This window comes from Pan paniscus, chromosome 2, assembly GCF_029289425.2.
Source record: "Pan paniscus chromosome 2, NHGRI_mPanPan1-v2.0_pri, whole genome shotgun sequence".
NCBI classification, from domain to species: Eukaryota; Metazoa; Chordata; class Mammalia; order Primates; family Hominidae; genus Pan; species Pan paniscus.
Window position 1 is genome coordinate 56,963,986 of NC_085926.1, and position 19,549 is coordinate 56,983,534.

General features: G+C 46.2%; 1 protein-coding gene across 4 annotated transcripts in view; it reads right to left on the reverse strand.

Moving 5' to 3' along the window:
* The window catches only part of ARHGEF3 (Rho guanine nucleotide exchange factor 3), a 344,332-nt gene that overhangs the window by 249,595 nt on the left and 75,188 nt on the right, over positions 1–19,549 (reverse strand). The window lies entirely within an intron of this gene.

The window sequence follows — 19,549 nt, forward strand, 5'->3', positions numbered from 1 at the left end:
AAATTTTATGACATGTACATTTTTGTAATAAGAAAATTTTAGTTTATTTGAAAAAGAAAACTGAAATGCTTTGCCATAACATAGTTCACAAAATAAAAAACCCAATCAATCAATAAACAAACAAAAAGTACTCACCCTCTCTACTAACTAGCCAAATGGAAATTTAAATAAGTTAACATGTTTATATTTCAAATTAGCAACTTCTATATGGGCATATCAAATGCAAGAAAGAATGTGGAGAAACAGGCACTTTGCTTCACAACTATAAATGTATATATTGACGTGAAATTTCCACAGGGTAATTTGACATCATTTTCCAAGAGCATTAAAATGACCCAAAAGTTCATCCTAACGATAATTAATTGGACAAAATAACCACAAACATGGGCCTAGCAATAAGGGTACAGCTCCTAACATTGCCAGAGAGGGAGAAGCTAGACAGAGCTCACACAGCCAACAATAGGAACCAGTTATTAAGAAAGCCCCTTGAGGCTGGGTACAGTGGCTCACACCTATAATCCCAGCACTTTGGTAGACTAAGGCTGGAGGATCACCTCTGGCCAGGAGTTCAAGACCAGACTGGACAAGAAAGTGAGCCCTCATCTCTACAAAAAATAAAAAAATTAGCCGGCCGTAGTGGCATGCACCTGTAGTCCCAACTACTTGGAAGACTGAGGTGGGAGGATGGCTTGAGCCCAGAGCCCAGGCTGCAGTGAACTATGATTGTACCATTGTACTCCAGCCTGGGCAACACAGTGAGACCTTACCTCTAAAAGAAAGAAAGCTCCTTGAAAATTTCTACATATCCAATAAGTAAGGTAGCAGCAAAAAGACTTACTTATTCCACATTGTGAAAATATGGATTATCTGGATTTGGCACCTTTAATTGCATGCTTTCATTCCACACTCATCCCATTTTGCAACTGAGTAAACTGAGACCCAGGTATATTCAACCGTTTGCCCTGCAGTGGTTGGGACAGGTTCACAGTGTTATTTGCCATTGCATCCGTGGTAGGGCCAAGCTGGTTCCTGCTGCCACAGGAGGCCCAAGCCAGGGGCAGAGGCATCTCTTCAAAATCCTCTTCCCCCAAGATGCCACACCTTCCCAAGGGCTCTCAGCCCTGTCCAGCTGCCACAGGCACCTAGAGACAAGGCCCAGGCCCAGGAATAAAGCCGGGGTCTGTGAGCAAGGCCCTCACTAGGAATAAAGTAGGCCCCCTCCAAAGAAGGTCTGGGCCACATCACGACTGCAGGTGGTGCTTATCCTAGATCGCCTCTCAGCCCATGGCAACCCTGGGGCTCAGAGAGGTCAGCTTCCTCCCTGTCTTAAATCTGCCAGCCAACGAGGATGTGAATTCCTTTTCTTAGCCCTTTCTGGGTGACTCAGTTTCCTCATCTAGAAAATGGGGAGAATAATTGTACCAACCTACAAGGGTTTGGTTGTTATGAGAGTTAAAGGACTCAATCCTTAGAAGGTGCTTAGAACATTTCCTGACCTATAGGAAGCATCCTGTGCAGCTCTTATTTCTGCAGTGAGACTACTGAGGGTGGCGGTTAGAAGCAAGGACTCTAGAACCAGCTGCGTGGGTTCTGATCACACATCGACCACTCACTTGCCCTGTGACTCCAGGCAGGTTACCTAACTCTTTGTGCCTCAGATTCCTCATTTGTGAATTGAGAATGATGATGATAACTCACATGCACCTCAACTTACAATGGTAAGTCGAAAATGCACTTAATACCCTTAACCTACCAAACATCACAGCTCAGCTTACCCTACAAATCCAATAAGTAAGGCAGTAGCAAGAAGACTTGCTTATGCCACATTGTGAAAATATAGAATTATCTGGATTTGGCACCTTAATGCATGCTTTTAAAGCCTAGCCCACTTAAACATGCTCAGAACACTCACATTAGCCTACAATTGGGCAAAATTATTTAACGCAAAGCCTGTTTTGTAATACAGTGGTGAATATTTCATGTAATTTACTGAAAACTGTACTGAAAGTGAAAAAAAGAAGAATGGTTGTATGGGGACTCAAAGTACAGTTTCTCCTGGATACGTGTCACTCTCACACCATCAGAAAGGCTAAAAATCATAAGGCGACTCATTGTGGGTTGGGACCATCTATAGTACCTACGTAGGTTAGTGGGAATAATCACGTTATCTACCTTAGCTCTTAGAAGAGCTAAGAACAGTACCCATAATGAGTACAATGGTCCTAACATGTAAAGTGCATGTTAGCTGCTATGAATATTATGCCAGTCTGTCTCCTATTAGCCCATTAGGAATGGCACCACTACCAACAGTAGTCATTATTCTGGCTGACAAGAACCTGAAGTATGTTCTCCTACGAGTGGGTGCCATTATTGTTCAGATTTACAGATGGGAAACTCAGGTGCAGAGAGCTCAAGTAACTTGACTTGGGTCACACAGCCAAGAAGCAGCAATGCTACCAGGCTTCAAGTCAAGTTCATCGTCCTCCAAGGCTCTTGCCTAACTGCACTACCCACCTCAATATCCACATGGCCTGTGGCTGCCTACTTGTGCAATTGTATGACTGCCAGCACTTCCTGGAGAGGGTGATGCATGGTTTTCTGGCTTTGAGATGACTCACTCCCAAGCCCTCCACCATTCAACACAAATGCTGGCCCCTGCAGACGTCTGACTAACAGAAAGTCACATCAGCAGAGTCGCCAAGGAGCAATCCCTGTCTTCCCTCCCCATCTTCCTGGGGAAATACATTGGTATGTGTCTGCCAAGATAAGATATAACCATTAAAACAAAATTCTGGACTGAGATATCTGCTTGGTGTCTTGGAAACACATGCCGATGTCCACACAGCTGGTTTTCCCTACAGCTGTTGGTAGTCATGTTTCAACTATGGCCTACTCATAAGTTTGCACTGGAAGATGAGGCCAGGGTAAATCTTTCTTAATGCATCATTCTAGCCTTTAAAGCATGACATCCATGACAGTGAAGCTCACTTTCCATTACCAGACTGAAAAGTTGGCAAAGCTTTGCTGCACACTATAAAGGCAGAGGTGTAGGTAGGTGCCACCAGCAAGGAGCAGCATAGCTTGAGCAGAGGTGGGTCTCATGTCCTTCACGGCTTCCTCAGCAATTCACCAACAGAGCTAGTTGTTGAATAAAAACAAAACAAAAAAAACTTCTACCCAGGATCCATAACCCTGTATTATTTCAAACCTGGTAATTTAATTCAGTCCTATCTGTTTTCAGATAATGTATCTAAAACTCAAACAGATCACAAGCTGGAAGGATCCTCAGAGAACCAGCTGACCACCCTCATTTAGGGACTGGAGCACTAAGACCTGGCCAAGCTCACATGGTCTGTTGGTCACAGGCTGGGACCCTTGAAGTTCTCCCTGTTTTCAGGCTGTTTTTTCAGCCCTTCCTGCTTCCTTAATCCAAGTGTTGTCAGAGTGGACATCTGCTGTTCCTCACTGCCCAGCATTTAGTCCCCATTCTTCTGCTAACAGCACCCAGATTTTCTGTTGGGGGATGCCCTCTCCCCTTTGGGACACTGTGATTCAGGAAGGGCCAACTCCAGGCTCCAGAGATGGGCATGTAACCTGGCCTGTTCAGTGGGAGTGGCCCCAAGACTTTGGCTGGCATTAAAGAACAGATATACAGTCCTTCTGGGACAGGCATTGAGCTGATGAGATGCAAACTTGGAGCTGTGCAGGGCATCTTGTGCAGAAAGCTTACCTGAGAAAGAAGCTAACCTGGGGAAAGCAGAGCAAGAGACCAAGAGAGAGAAGGTTCCTAATGACACAGATTAACCACCTGGATCGAGCTATGCCTGAAGGTAGCCTATCACTAGACTTGCCAGTGATAAAAAGTGAGCTCTCTTTAAAAAAAAAAAAAAAGTAAGCAAGCGTACATTGTATTTCTGTCACGTGCAACCAAAAGAACTATGCTTTGTTTCTTTGCAAAAGTTCATTTAAGAAAGCATCAAAATGGGAATGTTCCCAGGGGACCATCCAGAGTGCCTAGCACACAGTAAGCACTTAATTCATGTGTAATGGAGCGAAACCCCTCCTTCAGGGCTCTTCTCAGTGGGACTCTCTCAGACCATCCTGTTGCAAACTGTGGCCCTCCCCAGCCTTCCTATCCACCCCTCTTGCCTGTTTTCAATGGTGTTTAGCACCATCAGACCTACCCTATGTCTTACTTACTGTTTCTTGAATCCCATAAGGGTGGGGATTGTTGTCTACTTTGTTTGCTGCTATAACCCTAAGGCCCAGATCAGGTCTCTGAACCATAAGTACCCAGTATACATCCGGTGAATGAATGAATGAATGAGGAAATGGATGATGGAATGAGTGACTGCCTAGTGTGCTCCCAGGTCCCCACCTGTCTGCTGCCTTGGTCAGCAGCCCTGGGACCTGGCCTGCAGAACCCCTGGCTGTCCTTCCTCCTCTTTCTGGATATGGGTCCTCTTCCCACCGAGCAAACACTCCAGCAGCCAGCCCCGCAGTCCAGGAAATCTGACCGTCACCCACCTGCCCAGGGACCATCAACAAAAATTAAAGGGTAGGGAGCCCTTTGGGTTATAAAGATGTCTTCCTTCTTTTTTCCTGCTTACAAATAAATATCATATGCTCATTACAAAGGCAAACAAACAAAATTAAAATGTAAACAAGTAAGCAATAAAAAAACATAATAATTTAACTTCTAAGTTAAATTTGAGGTACAAGTCAGAAATGGGAAGACTGCTGGTATATTTTATATGACCCCTAGGGTGTATGTATGTATATATGTATTTATTTTTGAGGTAGCATCCAACATTTAAAAATCTAGATTTCATTTAGAAATCAGGTACAGTCTCTAGCTTCAGTTCAATATTTTAAAAAATCTCATCACTAAGGGCCCCTATTTCCACAAGTGACCATGGTCTGCTAGGGTTGAGTGGTAGCTGCCCCCTTCAGATGGACCATGGGCTCTTGGGGTCTCCATCCCTCCCCACTGTGACCCCTGCCCTTCCCTGGCCACTCATGTAAGGTCCTGCCTGGTCTCTGTCACACTCAGAGTTGGTGATCCCTGGCCTGGTGTATATCCTTTCAGACTCTGCTGCAGACATAAAGCTTTCTAAGAAATCCCTCTAAAAAATCCCCTCGCCTCCAATAGTACCTGTGATGCTACAAATAACTATGCAATTTCTAACACCAGAGAACAATGCATTTACAACACAGCCCCCTTCTGCAGGGTCAGCATGCTGGGTCAGGTTCATGTCTCCTTTTAAAACTGACTATCAGCCGGAAGCAGTGGCTGATGCCTGTAATGCCAGCACTTTGGGAGCCAGAGGCGGGCAGATCACGAGGTCAGGAGATCGAGGCCATCCTGGCCAACATGGTGAAACCCTGTCTCTACTAAAAATACAAAAATTAGCCAGGCGTGGTGGTGCACGCCTGTAGTCCCAGCTACTCGGAAGGCTGAGGCAGGAGAATTGCTTGAACCTTGGGGGCGGAGGTTGCAGTGAGCTGAGATTGTGCCACTGCACTCCAGCCTGGTGACAGAGCGAGACTCCGTCTCGAGAAAAACAAAACAAAACAAAAAAAAGACTGGCTATCCCAGCTCAATAATTGACCCTGCCACACTGTACAGTCCCTCAGTTCACCCCACATAGAAGGACCCCACAGTCCTGAGCACCCATGGGGGCACCTTTTTGTAGGGAAATTCCAGATCTAGTGTTTAAATCCAGCCTCCCATTGTGGATAGCCTCACAGACACACAGCAGCCACAAGAGCTTACACCACCACTGAGCTGCCATCCATGCATGGAAGTCAAAACCACACCGTGGGCTGCAGCCCCCTGTCCACCACCCAGAGACCCCCACAATCTGCCATTTTCCCCTGTGTTTACTTACACACTGGTTCCACTATATAGCAGTAACTCCCCAAGGGCAGGGACCCTGCCTGTCGCATTGATAATTGTTTCTTAGAACCCACCCCTGTTCCTCAGAGAAGAGCCCCTCAATCCATGATGGATGGATGGTTGGTAAGTGGACAAGCACATGATGGGTAGGTGGGTGGGCGAGTATGTTACAAGGCAGGGAGGGAGGTGGACAAGCCCCGCAAACTGTGATGTCTAATTTGCCCATGTCATGAGGCAATGATTATATTAAAATACTGGACGAAAAACTAGAATATAAAGTTACATAAATAAACTCACAGGTTTAAAAAAAAAGATAAGGAAAACACTATAATATTGATCGTGGCATAACTTTTTAAAAAATCACTTTGTGCATTTCCCAAATGGACTGCAAGTCTGTTTTATAAAGTTCATTTTTAACTGCCAACATGAAACTACATCAAGTGAACATTACTCCCTAGAGTTTTCTAGATTATGAAACACCAAGGGCCTACAGAGGAAAGAAAAATATTTGGATTAGTTTGGTTCTTAGAGTGGACTAGAGAGGGGAGGAAAAGAAAACAGGGGAGGGGAGCCCGGCCTTGGACAGTAGAAAAGGATCCTTCCAGGCTCCTTGGTGGCCCCGTAATGACCAACACCTTTGCTACCTGCTATCAGCAAAAGCAACATCAGTTACCCTTCCAGATACTGGAAATCCAAAGTATTATGGGAAGTCATATTTCTTCTGGAGTAAAAGATGGTAGTTTTTTCACCCCTGGCCTATGAATGCTTCTGAAGAAAAGCAAAGAAACACAAGGACATCTTCTAACACAAACACATGATTTGATTTGATTTTTTTGAGACAGAGTCTCACTCTGTCGCCCAGGCAGGGAATGCAATGGTGCAATCCTAGCTCACTGCAACCTCTGCCTCTTGGGTTCAAGTGATTCTCCTGCTTCAGCCTCCCAAGTAGCTGGGACTATAGGCGCCCGCCACCATGACCAGCTAATTTTTGTATTTTTAGCAGAGACAGGGTTTCACCATGTTGGCCAGGCTGGTCTTGAACTCCTGGCCTCAGGTGATCTGCCCGCCTCGGCCTCCCAAAGTGCTGGGATTGCAGGCGTGAGCCACCACGCCCAGCCTTTAAAACACAGGATTTTAAATTCGAATAGACATTCTCTTTAAAAATCACTGCTGCTCAGACTGTCCTGGCACTGGGGCAGCCAGAATAGCATTGCACTCGCTACAGGGTGACAATGTGACATATTCATTCGCCGCCTCCACCCCTGAACCGGGGCTCTGCCACCTTGGCTGTTCTCCACATGTATTCCACAGACAGGTGGGCAGCAGCGCTCAGGGCCAGCTATTTTGTAAAGACAGATAGGGAAACTGAGGTTCTGAGAGGGGCAGCAGTGCACGGGTCCCTGGGAACAGCATAGCTGAGAGCAGCCTGCGGCCTCGCCCCCTCGATCCCCTCACACACATTCACCATGCCTCCTGGGCACTGGGCCCTGGCCAGAATGAACATGCACACCTGGGTCTTATAAGCAGGTGAGAGGAAGGCACAGACCCTAACAAATGAGGGTGTAAATGGACAACATACCCACAGGTGGGGCTGGGGGTGGGCAAGGGGAATTAGCAGCAAGGGGCAATGTGATGCCGCCTGGCTGGAAGGTCACCAGGGACACTCAGGGAGGTCCCTCTACAACAGGCTGCTGCTGCTGGGCTCCCAGAGAAGGCCCTGTTCAAAGACTCTCAAAGAGCCAGGCCTCAGAAACTTACCAAACATCAATATAGTGCAGTCACAAACACCCCAGCATGCTGCACTCTGCCAGATGCAACTTATTAACATTGTATTTGGGGCTCCGGAGTCTAGGAGGGATGCATGAATCACCAGCAGGGGGAAATTAAATGTAAAAGAAACCACACACCCACAAACTACCAGCAACCTAAAGAGTCCAACAAAGAATCAGGAAGTGCAGGGTCTTTAGGGGTGGACAGATTTGGGGTTTATCCTGCCTCACCTGCAAAGGCTTCCCAGTGCCCTCAGACTGAATTCTCAGTTGCTTAAAAAGGCCTGTTGTCCCTAATCTCTGCCTCTAGTCCCTGAGACTCAAGGCAGCTCATCCCTCACCAGCCTCCAGAAATCTGAGTTTAACACATACAAAGTCTGGGGCCCCTGGGAGCTGTAGACAGAAAGGTTTGGCAACAGTGGGGAACTGGGATTTGCAGCTGAGGTCAAAGCCAATGTCTTGGCATGGCTGGGGTGACCAAAGGCAAGGACCTGCAGTGATAGAAGAGGCCGGAAGAAACAGCCCTGGGGAGGGTGCAGTTGGGAGTAAGGGGTTGGGGGGAAGCCAGCAAATCGAGTGTTCCAGGAGGAGGCGGAGCCAGGACCCAATGCTGTGAAAGGGGAGTCCATGATGAAGACTGCACAAAACCCACCAACAGCTTTGGCTCTCCAGACGGCTGGTCACCTTGAAGGCAGTTTCAGGGTAGTAGTGGGGGTGGAGGTCACTGGGGAGGAGACAGTAGGCAGGAAAGAAGTGGGGGCAGAAAAGAGGATAAACGCATGCGAATTTTGAAAAAAAAAAAGATAAAGATAAAAATAGGTCTGGAGCGATGGTCATAATCTTAATAGCAATGATGGTCCATGGATATTGAATCCTTACTGCGGGTGAAGTGATGTTTAAAACACTTTGGAGGCCGGGTGTGGTGGCTCATGCCTGTAATCCCAACACCTTGGGAGGCCATGATGGGAGGATCACATGAGGCCAGGAGTTCGAGACCTGCCTGGGTAAGATGGCAAAACCCCATCTCTACAAAAATTGAAAAAATTAGCTGGGCATGGTGATGCATGCCTGTAGTCCCAGCTACTAGGAAGGCTAAGATGGGAGGATCCTTTGAGCCCAAGAGGTCAAGGCTGCAGTGAGCTGTGATCGTCCCACTACACTCCAGCCTGGGTGATGCAGTGAGACCCTGACTCAGAAAACAAACAAACAAATAACTCTGGGTTGCCAACGCCTCATTATACTCCATACTTTCTGGACAGATTCTGTTAACATCACCATCTTGCAGATGAGGAATCTGGGGCATAATCATGTGCTGGCCACAGGGAGAGCTGAGCTCTGACTTCAGGGCTCCCCCTCTTTGTCTCTCAACTGTTACCAGCACCAGCACTGGGCTGAGCTCTGGGCAATGCAAAGGCTGAGCAGGAGTAGGAGGGAAGTGTTTGGCACAGGAGGCCCCAGGCCCAATCCGCAGGCAGGAGGGAAGGAGCTGCTGGAAAGAGAAACAGAAGATGAAAGGGACTCTGGGGACATGGGGTGATGAACACTCCTGGGCGTGCCCTTAGCTAAGAGCCACTACACTGGGGTTTTGCTGAGAGCTTCTCAGCAGCAGAAACCTTGGGTCAAGCCCAATCCTACATAAACCTGGTAGAAGCAGAGTTGATCTAGAAGGAAGGAAAGGAAGGAGCCAGCCCCACCAACCTCACTCCCCCCCCCCTGCACAGCCGATCCTGCAGCCACTAAGAGACCACCTCAGGAACATGGACACCTCAGGGCCTCCACTCACAGCGTATGCTCTCTGAGGGCTGGCTAGCTTTCTCTTCCTTTTCAATTTTCAAGTATTTGATTAACACATTCAAAATTAAAATAATTAAAATTAGCCAGAGATGCACTGTGTCTTATGTGCACACCACTGGCTTACCATCTGATGTCCAGAGCATAAATGGGACTCCACAAATGGGTGACAGACAGGCATGGGCAACAGCTCTGAGGGGTCAACCTGGCTCCTCCTTCACCTGCTAAGTGACCCTCAGCAAGTACCTGACCCTCACAAAACCTCAGAAGTTCCAGCAGTTCCCCACCTCTTGGGACTTTAAGAGGGTTGTTTTGTTTTCTTTGGTTTTGTGTTTTGTTTTTGTTTGTTTGTTTTGAGATGGAGTCTCACTCTGTCGCCCAGACAGGGGAGTGCAGTGGCGCGATCTTGGCTCACTGCAACCTTCGCCTCCCAGGTTCAAGTGATTCTCCTGCCTCAGCCTCCTGAGTAGCTGGGACTACAGACGCACGCCACCATGCCCAGCTAATTTTTTTGTATTTGTAGTGGAGACGGGGTTTCACCATGTTGGTCAGGCTGGTCTTGAACTCCTAATCTCGTGATCCACCCGCTTCGGCCTCCCAAAGTGCTGCGATTACAGGCATGAGCCACCGCACCTGGCCTAAGAGAGTTAAATAAGCTAGTAGTCATAAAAGTGCCCAGCACATGATAAGAGCACAATAAATGTCACCTGTCATTATTATTAATAGCATCAACAAGATTAAAAGTATGTTGGCAGGGAGAGGAAGAATCCACAGGAAAGAATTAAAGTGTCCCCATGGGAAGCACAGTGCCCTGCATGTCCCAGTGTTGTTCCCTACTAGGACTGGCCAGTGAATGCTCTGGTTTTTGCAACTGTCTCTTTAATTTTTGTACCAAAGGGAGGCAGGGCCCAGACCGTGGAGGTGTGAAGCTCACGAGTTTGGCAGGCTGGGCTCATCTGGAGCCCAGTATTAATTAATTGGTGTTTATGCAACAGTATGTGCCCATCTGGCCCCGTTTCTGTCTGAATCTTGTGCTCAGAACCTTGGAGAATGCATCTCCCTCATGACTTTTCTAGACTTTGATGCCCAGACAACAGCAGATGCGGGTGTTAAAATAATAGCACCAACACTGCAACTCTAAAAGGGGAAGGTACCCTCTTGAGGACTCAAAGTTAAATTACAAATAGCTGGAAGACAATTTTTTCCAGGGCTCCTGCAGCCACTGAACGTTTCCAAGGAGAAAGACAGCACCGATTGTGAGTGAAGAGTGCCCTCTGCTGGCCGGTATTAGAAAACTTCAGTTGATTACTTCGTCCATGCCTCCCGGAGGGCTCCAGCTCCGCTGCCGGGTGGCAAGTCTCAAGTACCCTATTTAGTTCTTTTTTAAAATCTGAACTGAAAACACAAAGTCTTCTTTTCCTAAAAGGATAAGAGATGAAAGAAAGGACAAGGTCAAGGAGCATTTTATTCCACTCCTCGCTTGCGTTTTTTTTGCTGGTGCACTAGAAATGGCCCTGTGGATGCTGAAGCGTGAGATCTGCCTCAGAGAATACAAGTAACTTGGGGAGAGCAATCAAGTGTCCACAGGTGGCCCACAGCAGTGCCCCATTTCCATTTTAAGAGGCTGTCCTCTTGACTAGACTCCAAAGTGTACAGAGAGACACTCCGAGCCAAAACTGCTGCTTCCTTGCAGAAAACCCCAGCAGGTCTGTGCCCAGGGGGCAGGGGGCTCCTGGTGGCTGAGCAATCACAGTGGCTGAGAGCTGGCGCTGGATGGGTTGCTCTAGAATCATCCAGCCTGTGACACACGCCCAGACTCAAGCCCAGGACAGCACTCATCTGGCCTCTAGTAAGGCTGCTGCCTCCCCACAGCTGGGGCCCTCGTGGATTCCAGCCCCAGCACCACCCCTGCCCCACTCCCTAGGAACAACCCGGACTTCATCAGTGAGTTCTAACTCTCCTGGCTTTCTGCTCACTCAGACTTTACGCACGGGAGCCAACCTGGCTGAGCTTCAAACCCCTTCATCACTTCACAGCTGCAAGATGTCCCCATTGTGAACTTGACTTTCCTCCTCTGGAACAATAATGGGAGCCGCTATTTACCAAAGGTCCACTAACTGCCAGAAACTTCAAAGTAATCCTCATGACCACGCTATGGGACTGTGAGGGAGCTGATCTCCCCGAATCAAGGGCAAGAATTATTTAAAACAATGACGCTACCCAGCTTCGCTACCCAGCTTCCCAGCTTCGCTACCCAGATAAGGAAAGGCTTTGCCCCATCTACCATCTTCTTCCCTCCATTATGCAGTCTGAGTTCATCAGTTTCCATATGCAAAGTGCATTAATCAGAGGGGAGAGAAACAAGGACAGAGAGAGAAAAGAGAATACCAGAGGTGGGGTAGAAGAGGAAAGTCTTCTGGGGCAAAGCAAATGGAAGGAGAACTTTAGCAGAGTCTAGGGAAGGGCAAGAGAGGTTTTAGAACACCTGCAAGGTGGCTGGGCCATGGCTCATGCCTGTAATCCCACGACTTTGGGAGGCCAAGGCAGATGGATCACTTGAGGTCGAGAGTTCAAGACCAGCCTGGCCAATATGGTGAAACTCTGTCCCCACTAAAAATACAAAAATTACTTGGGCGTGGTGACGTGCACGTGTAATCCCAGATACTCGGGAGGCTGAGGCAGGAGAATCACTTGAACCCGGGAGGCAGAGGTTGCAGTGAGCTGAGATCATGCCACTACCTGAGAGTAGTTTCCTGAAAGAGTTGGTATTGGTTATAAAATGGATCCCCCTTGACTATTCTTTGAGAGACACAAGTAAAAAGAACTGCCTTTATTGTTAGCTAATGGATTTCAAATCTCTGAATGTAACCAAAGCCTAAGTCCGGAGGATTGCGGACTTTGCTATTTGCTTAGATTACATTACAATTTTATAGGTAAAAAAACAAGCGGAGACAGCCAGTAACTTGCTAAGTGTCACCCAGCTCATGAATGGCAGAGCCTAAATTCAACATCTCCACAACCCCAGCTCTATCTGTGAGGCTCTCTGCCTCTAAACCAGAGGAACAATAATGCTGCCTAAGGGGTCAGGTGAGGGGTGAGCGTGAGATGGGCCGTGTACACTCAGCTTTGCACAATGAATTGTACATTGTGGGTGAAGCCAGAAATAACAGTCCCTTTCCTTCCCCTCCCTTTGTCCTAATCACCGAATTCTCCCTTGTTCTTAAGACCCAGTTCCTGCTTGATAACCTAGTTCTCACTGCTAGATTCCTGCCATGTCTTTTATCACCCCAAGCCCTGTTTGGGTAACTGCCCCATTACCCTAGTCCCTCTCAGGCTGCTCACAGCTGGTCTTCCGACCCCAGACTACTCCAGCATGAAGGTTGAGGTTCAACTTCCTAGTGGAAGGCTTTTCCTGTATTAATACCCTGGCCACTCGCATGCCTGAGGATCCAACCTTTCCCCATTTGCTCATTCATTCAAGAAACAGTCACTAGTTCCTCCTTTGTATCAGGTACTATGCTAGCCACTCAAGATAGAATGCTGTTTAAAACAACAACAACAACAAAAAAAAACTGTCCCAAACTTGGAAATAAAGTATAACTTTTCAAAGTCATCTATCTACACCCTGAGTCTGCTTACAGGGAGGTTATTTTTGTTTGATTCACTATTTGCTTTTGATTAGGGCCCAGACTCTGTAAAGTTAAGTTGTTAACTTGTTAAAGATTGATAAATTTGATAAATTGCAAAAAAGAATTCTGTCAGATACAGTCTCAAAGGTTACAGCGTTATTTTCCTATGGGACATTAATCAGTTTTGTTTTGTTTTGTTTTGTTTTTGAGACAGGGTCTCGCTCTGTCGCCCAGGCTGGAGTGCAGTGGCACGATCGCAGTTCACTGAAGGCTCTGCCTCCCAGGTTCAAGCAATTCTCCCACCTCCGCCTCCCAAGTAGCTGGGATTACAGGGGCATGCCACCATGAGCAGCTAACTTTTGAATTTTTAGTAGAGATGGGGTTTCACCATGTTGGCCAGGCTGGTCTCAAACTCCTGACCTCAGGTGATCCACCTGCCTCAGCCTCCCAAAGTGCTGGAATTACAGGCATGAGCCACCGCGCCCGGCCCATTAACCAGTTTTATATCTGAGTTTGCAATCTTATTCCAGCATTTTTTTTCCATAATATTTTTCCATAATTCACTCACTCACTCTCACTCTCTCTCCCCCCTTCTCTCTCTCTCTCTCTCTCTCTCTCTGTGTGTGTGTGTGTGTGTTCCTGGATGGTCCTTAGAACCAGCTTTCTCATCCTCATCCTGCTAGTTCGCTCATTAATGAGTTAAATGTGTGTGTGTTCCTGGATGGTCCTTAGAACCAGCTTTCTCATCCTCATCCTGCTAGTTCGCTCATTAATGAGTTAAATAAATATTTTGTCCAGGCTAAGTATATATTTGTACAAGAGTCAGAGAAAAATGAACCTCTGTATGAGACCTGTGAAATCTGAAGAATGAAGGTGAGGAAAGCATTTCAGGCAGAGGTGGTGACACCATGTACAAAGGTCCTATGGTAGGGAGGATGGCTTTAAAAAAAAAACAAACAAAACAAAACAGAAAGAAGGTCATGTGGCCTCCAGCATCTGTCTCAATCAGCCCCAGCTGTACCAACATTATGAACTGACTGTCAACTTGAGTCCCTTCTGTCTGATCCAGACACATGCAGTGGCTAAGAACACAGCATGGGAGAACTATGTTTCCTGGATCGTGCCATCCTTCAGTCATCAGGGGATGAGCCAGGTAAAGGACAGTTGGTGAAGTCCTAAATTCACTGGACTCCACCCCAGGCACCAGCCTCAGCACACAGCACAGAGGACAATTACCCTCTGTGAACATGAGCTGCTCAGTGCCAGGTGCTCTCAACCCCAGCGCAGTCTGTGGCTTGGTCCAGCTTCCCAGTCTGCTTGTTCACTAAGTCAACATGGTTAATACCTGCACCAAGTCAATACCTGCTCAAGGAAGCTTTTTATTTTATTTTTTATTTTTTTGGAGATGGAGACTCACTCTGTCGCCTAGGCTGGAGTGCAGTGGCGCTATCTCGGCTCACTGCAACCTCTGCCGCCTGGGTTCAAGCAATTCTCCTGCCTCAGCCTCCCCAGTAGCTGGGATTACAGCTGCATGCCACCATGCCTGGCTGATTTTTGTATTTTTAGTAGAGATGAGAGTTTCACCATATTGGCCAGTCTGGCCTCGAATTCCTGACCTCAGGCGATCTGTCTGCCTTGGCCTCCCAAAGTGCTGGAATTACAGGTGTGAGCTACCGCGCCTGGCCTCAAGGAAGCTTTTTAAATTCTACAATAGGATGATAATTTCCACTGAAAACATCATTCTACACTCAAGCCTTACTTCATCCTCCTGATTTTGCCTGTCTAAATCAACTCCTAGTTCAAGATTTGAACAGAGGTTTTTGCTCTCTTTCCTGGCATAAAGGACATTAGCAATGGGAGCAGGAAGAAGACCCCAACCAGAGGCTGATCCTTAACTATATAACTTTGTGGGGGTTTTTTGTTGTGTTTTTGTTTTTGTTTCTGAGACGTGGTCTCACTCTGTTGCCCAGGCTGGAGTACAGTAGTGCGATCTTGGCTCACTGCAGCTTCGGCCTCCTGGGCTCAAGCGATCCTCCTACCTCAGCCTCTCAAGTAGCTGGGACTATAGGTGTGTTCCACGATGGCCAGCTAATTTTTTAATTTTTTGTAGAGACGGTGTCTCCCTATGTTGCCCAGGCTGATCTCATACTCCTGGGCTCAAGCAATCCTCCTGTCACAGCCTCCCAAAGTGCTGGGATTACAGGCATGAGCCACCGTGCCCAGCCTAACTTTGGATACATTGCTTAACCTTCCTGAGGTTCAGTTTCCTCATGTGGAAGGAGAAATATTCATATCTCATTAAAAGGCTCAGTGATCATGGATGAAAGCACACTGTAGGCCAGGCGCAGTGGCTCACGCCTGTAATCCCAGCACTTTGGGAGGCCAAGGTAGGTGGATGAGGTCAGAAGTTCAAGACCAGCCTGGTCAACATGGTGAAACCCCGTCTCTACTAAATATACAAAAAATTAGCCGGGCGTGGTGACGGGTGCCTATAATCCCAGCTACTCAGGAGGCTGAGGCAGGAGAAACGCTTGAACCCGGGAGGCGGAAGTTGCAGTGAGCCGAGATCGCGCCATTGCCCTCCAGCCTGGGCGACAAGAGTGAAACTTCGTCTCAAAAAAAAAAAGCACACTGTATATTATAACACACAATCTAAACGTGTGTTATTTTCATAGTTGTTATGATTATCAGATGTATTTTTTGAAATCTCACAAGGCTTTGTTAAGTAAATGATACAACTCTACATGAAACTTGGGCAAAATTTCCCTACACAAATGTAAGCCCAAAACAACTAACAAGCAAAAAGCATGGCAAGGAAGCGAGGTATAACTATAGAAGCTCTAGTACTACAAGGCTGCCAGGTGCCGTTTCTGGAGGGCTCATGTGCATCAGGCACTGTGCTGGGCACTGACCTGAATCATCCTGAGCATTAAAATGTAACTTACGGAGAATTTAAGTCTCTTTTTTCAAACTGTTTGGATTTTTCAAAAGAGACTACTTTGTGGATAACATGACTATTTTTCTAAAATTATTCGCCAGAAAGGGAAAAGAGTTTCAACAGCCCTCTTGGAAAAGGGATTTCCCTTTTCCCTCTTGGAAAAGGAGTTTCCACCACCCTCGCTGAAGAGTTCATATTTTTCCATTACCATATGCCTTAATTGTCTCAAGATACTAGCAACGGTATGGATGGGTAATCTTTTCATGTTTTTCTCATTAAACCTGTAACAAAACACAGTATAACTTCAATACTTCCCACACTCCCCCAAATCCAGGACAATAGAAGAAAATACAAGATGCAGCAGGAATGATGACTGATATGGTTTGGATCTGTGTCTCTGAATCTCATGTGAAACTGTGATCCCCACGTGTCAGGGGAAGGGCCTGGTGAGAGGTGATTGGACCTGGTGGCGGATTTCCCCCTTGCTGTTCTTGTGACAGTGAGTGAGTTCTCTCAGGATCTGATGGTTTAAAAGTGTGGCACGTCCCCCCTCACTCTCATTCTCTCCTGACCCCATGTAAGATGTGCCATGTCTCCTCTTTGCCTTCTGCCATGATTGTAAGTTTCCTGAGGCCTCAGGAGACTGGGCCTCAGTTCTCCTCTGGGGAACTGTTCATCAATTAAATCTCTTTTCTTTATAAATTACCCAGTCTCAGGTAGTTCTTTAATAGCAGTGTGAAAATGGACTAATACAATGGCTGGGGCACAGAGCACCAATTTTCAACTCTTTGTAAAGCAATTTATGCTCAAGGATCATAATTTTCCTCTGTGCTATGAGCTGAGGCCGGCGTCTGGGGGGTGGAGTTCAGTGAAGAGGCATCTTGTCCTTCTCAAGAATTAGGACTCTGACAAATGTCCTTTACCAAGCTCGTCCTCTGATGACTCTGATTTGTTGTATCAAAGAGTAATGTGAAATGCTAAAAAAAAGATATAAAATCTTCCAGACAGAATTCATTTTAACTTTGTTTATATGCTTTACTGTTTCTTTAGGAATGGACTGAATGGCCATGATAAGATCAGGCAGTGAGCATCTTTGTGGCACCCAGCAAACAGGAGACATGCAATCACCATTTTTTCAATCAATCCCAAAGTGACTTGGCTCAAAGAGGTATTCAAAAGTCTGACACTAGGGGGCAAAAGAGAGTAAATTTTCCGAGAGAGACAGAGAGAGAGAGAGAGAGAGAGAGAGAGAGGAATTTTTTTAACCTGGTCTCAATTTGAGACCCAAATAGAGAGAAACCTAAAAAATGTAAGTTCAATAGAGAGGAAACTAAAAAATATAAGTTGAAGCTAAAATTGGACATTTGAAGATTTTCTGGCAAAATTTTGATGACAAATTCAAGGCTGCCCTAAAAGTCTGAGGACTCCTTTAGTCTAGTTAGTGAGAACCTCTGTTTAAAATGGAAATAGGCTACCAGGACCGGATAACATATTAATTCCCATCAACCATTAACTCCCACCTGTGATGAGAAGTAATTCATCAGCTGAGTTATCAAAGAGCAAGGCCCTGGGGGATTGGAACACAAGGTTGGGAGCTTTCAATTGAAAGAAGGAAAAAAACATAGGTGACAGTGCCCTCCAAGCACAGCCCGCATGAGATTGCCTTTAATCCCCATCATCATCCCTTATTCCCATTTTGTAGACCTAGAGACTGGGACTCACCAACTGAAACACAGTCTTAATGACAGGCATCACCATCTGCCCCCATTCCCACTGTGGAACCCAGGGGGTCTGCTGAGCCACCCTCCCTCATTTCTGCATCCACTCTGCTTCAAACCCCCTCCTCTCCTGTCTATTCCCTATCTTAGCTCTCCCTGCACACTGCAAACGAGAAGCTTCTAAATCTCAAATATAGTTATTCCTTCCTCATCCCATTTCAAACCCTTGAAATTGCTATGTCTGAATGTTTGTGTCTCACCAAAATTCATGGGTTGAAACCTAATCCCCAATGTGATGGTATGAGGAGGCAGGGCCTCTGGAAGGTGATTAAATGAATGGGATTAGTGCATTAATAAAAGGCCCCAGAGAGCTGCTTTCCTTTCCATCTCATGAGGACACAGTGAGAAGGCACCATCTATGAACGAGGAAATGGGCCCTCACAAGATGCTGAATCTGCTGGCACCTTGACCTTGGACTTCTCAGCCTCCAGAACTGTGAGAAATCAATAAATTTCTGTTGTTTATAAGCCACTCTCTTTATGATGTATTACTACAGCAGCTCAAATGGACTAAGACAGCAAGGCCCCGTATCTCTTACAGAATAAAATCCAAGATAAAAAATTTTTATCTCTTATTTTTAGTTGACTAGAGGAAGGGCAATATGAGCAAAAAATTTTTCTTGTTTTGGGGATGAGGTCTCACTCTTTTTCCAAGGCTGGAGTGTAGTTGTGCAATCATAGCTCAGTGTAGCCTGGAATTCTTGGACTCAAGCAATCCTGCTGCTTCATCCTCCCAAGTAGCTGGAATTACAGGCGTGAGCCACCGCGCCCGGCTGACACAGTTTTTTTAAAAAAACTTTTACTATAAGGATGAAGTATCATTAGTCAGTAGTATCAGTTCTTAAGTATCAGCAGTCAGAAGAACCAAATTGGAAGATGGAATATGCATTCACATAATTTCTGAGTGCTTATTAAGGGTAGAATAATGGTAATAATAAAATATAGTACTCAAAATGCACTTATTATATGCCAGGCACTGTTCTAAGCACTATATATATATATATATATATATATATATATATATATATATATGCCAGGCACTGTTCTAAGCACTTTATATATATATATATATCTGTTATATATGTATGTTATATGTATGTTATATATGTTATGTTATATATATGTTATATGTGTTATATATATGTAATATATATACTTTGAGTTCAGGGGTACATGTGGGGGGTTGTTACATAGGTAAACGTGTGTGTCATGGGGGTTTGTCACACACATTATTTCATCACCCAGGAATTAAGCCTAGTACCTATTGTTATTTAGCACTTCATATATTATTTCAATTATGCCTTAGAAGAAGAAGTTCTATTTCTTTTCTTTTTTTTTTTTTTTTGAGACAGAGTCTTGCTCTGTCACCAGGCTGGAGTGCAGTGGCGCAATCTTGGCTCACTGCAACCTCCACCTCCTGGGTTCAAGCGATTCTCCTGCCTCAGCTTCCTGAGTAGCTGGGACTACAGGCACACGCCACCACGCCCGGCTAATTTTTTGTATTTTAGTAGAGACGGGGTTTCACCATGTTGGCCAGGATGGTCTCCGTCTCCTGACCTCAGGTGATCCCACCCACCTCGGCCTCCCAAAGTGCTGGGATTATAGGCGGGAGCCACTGTGCCCAGGAAGTTCTATTTCTATCCCCATATTAGATGAGAAAGCTCCTTAAAAAGAAATTAAAGGCCGGGCGCAGTGGCTCACGCTTATAATCCCAGCTCTTTGGGAGGCAGAGGCGGGCGGATCACG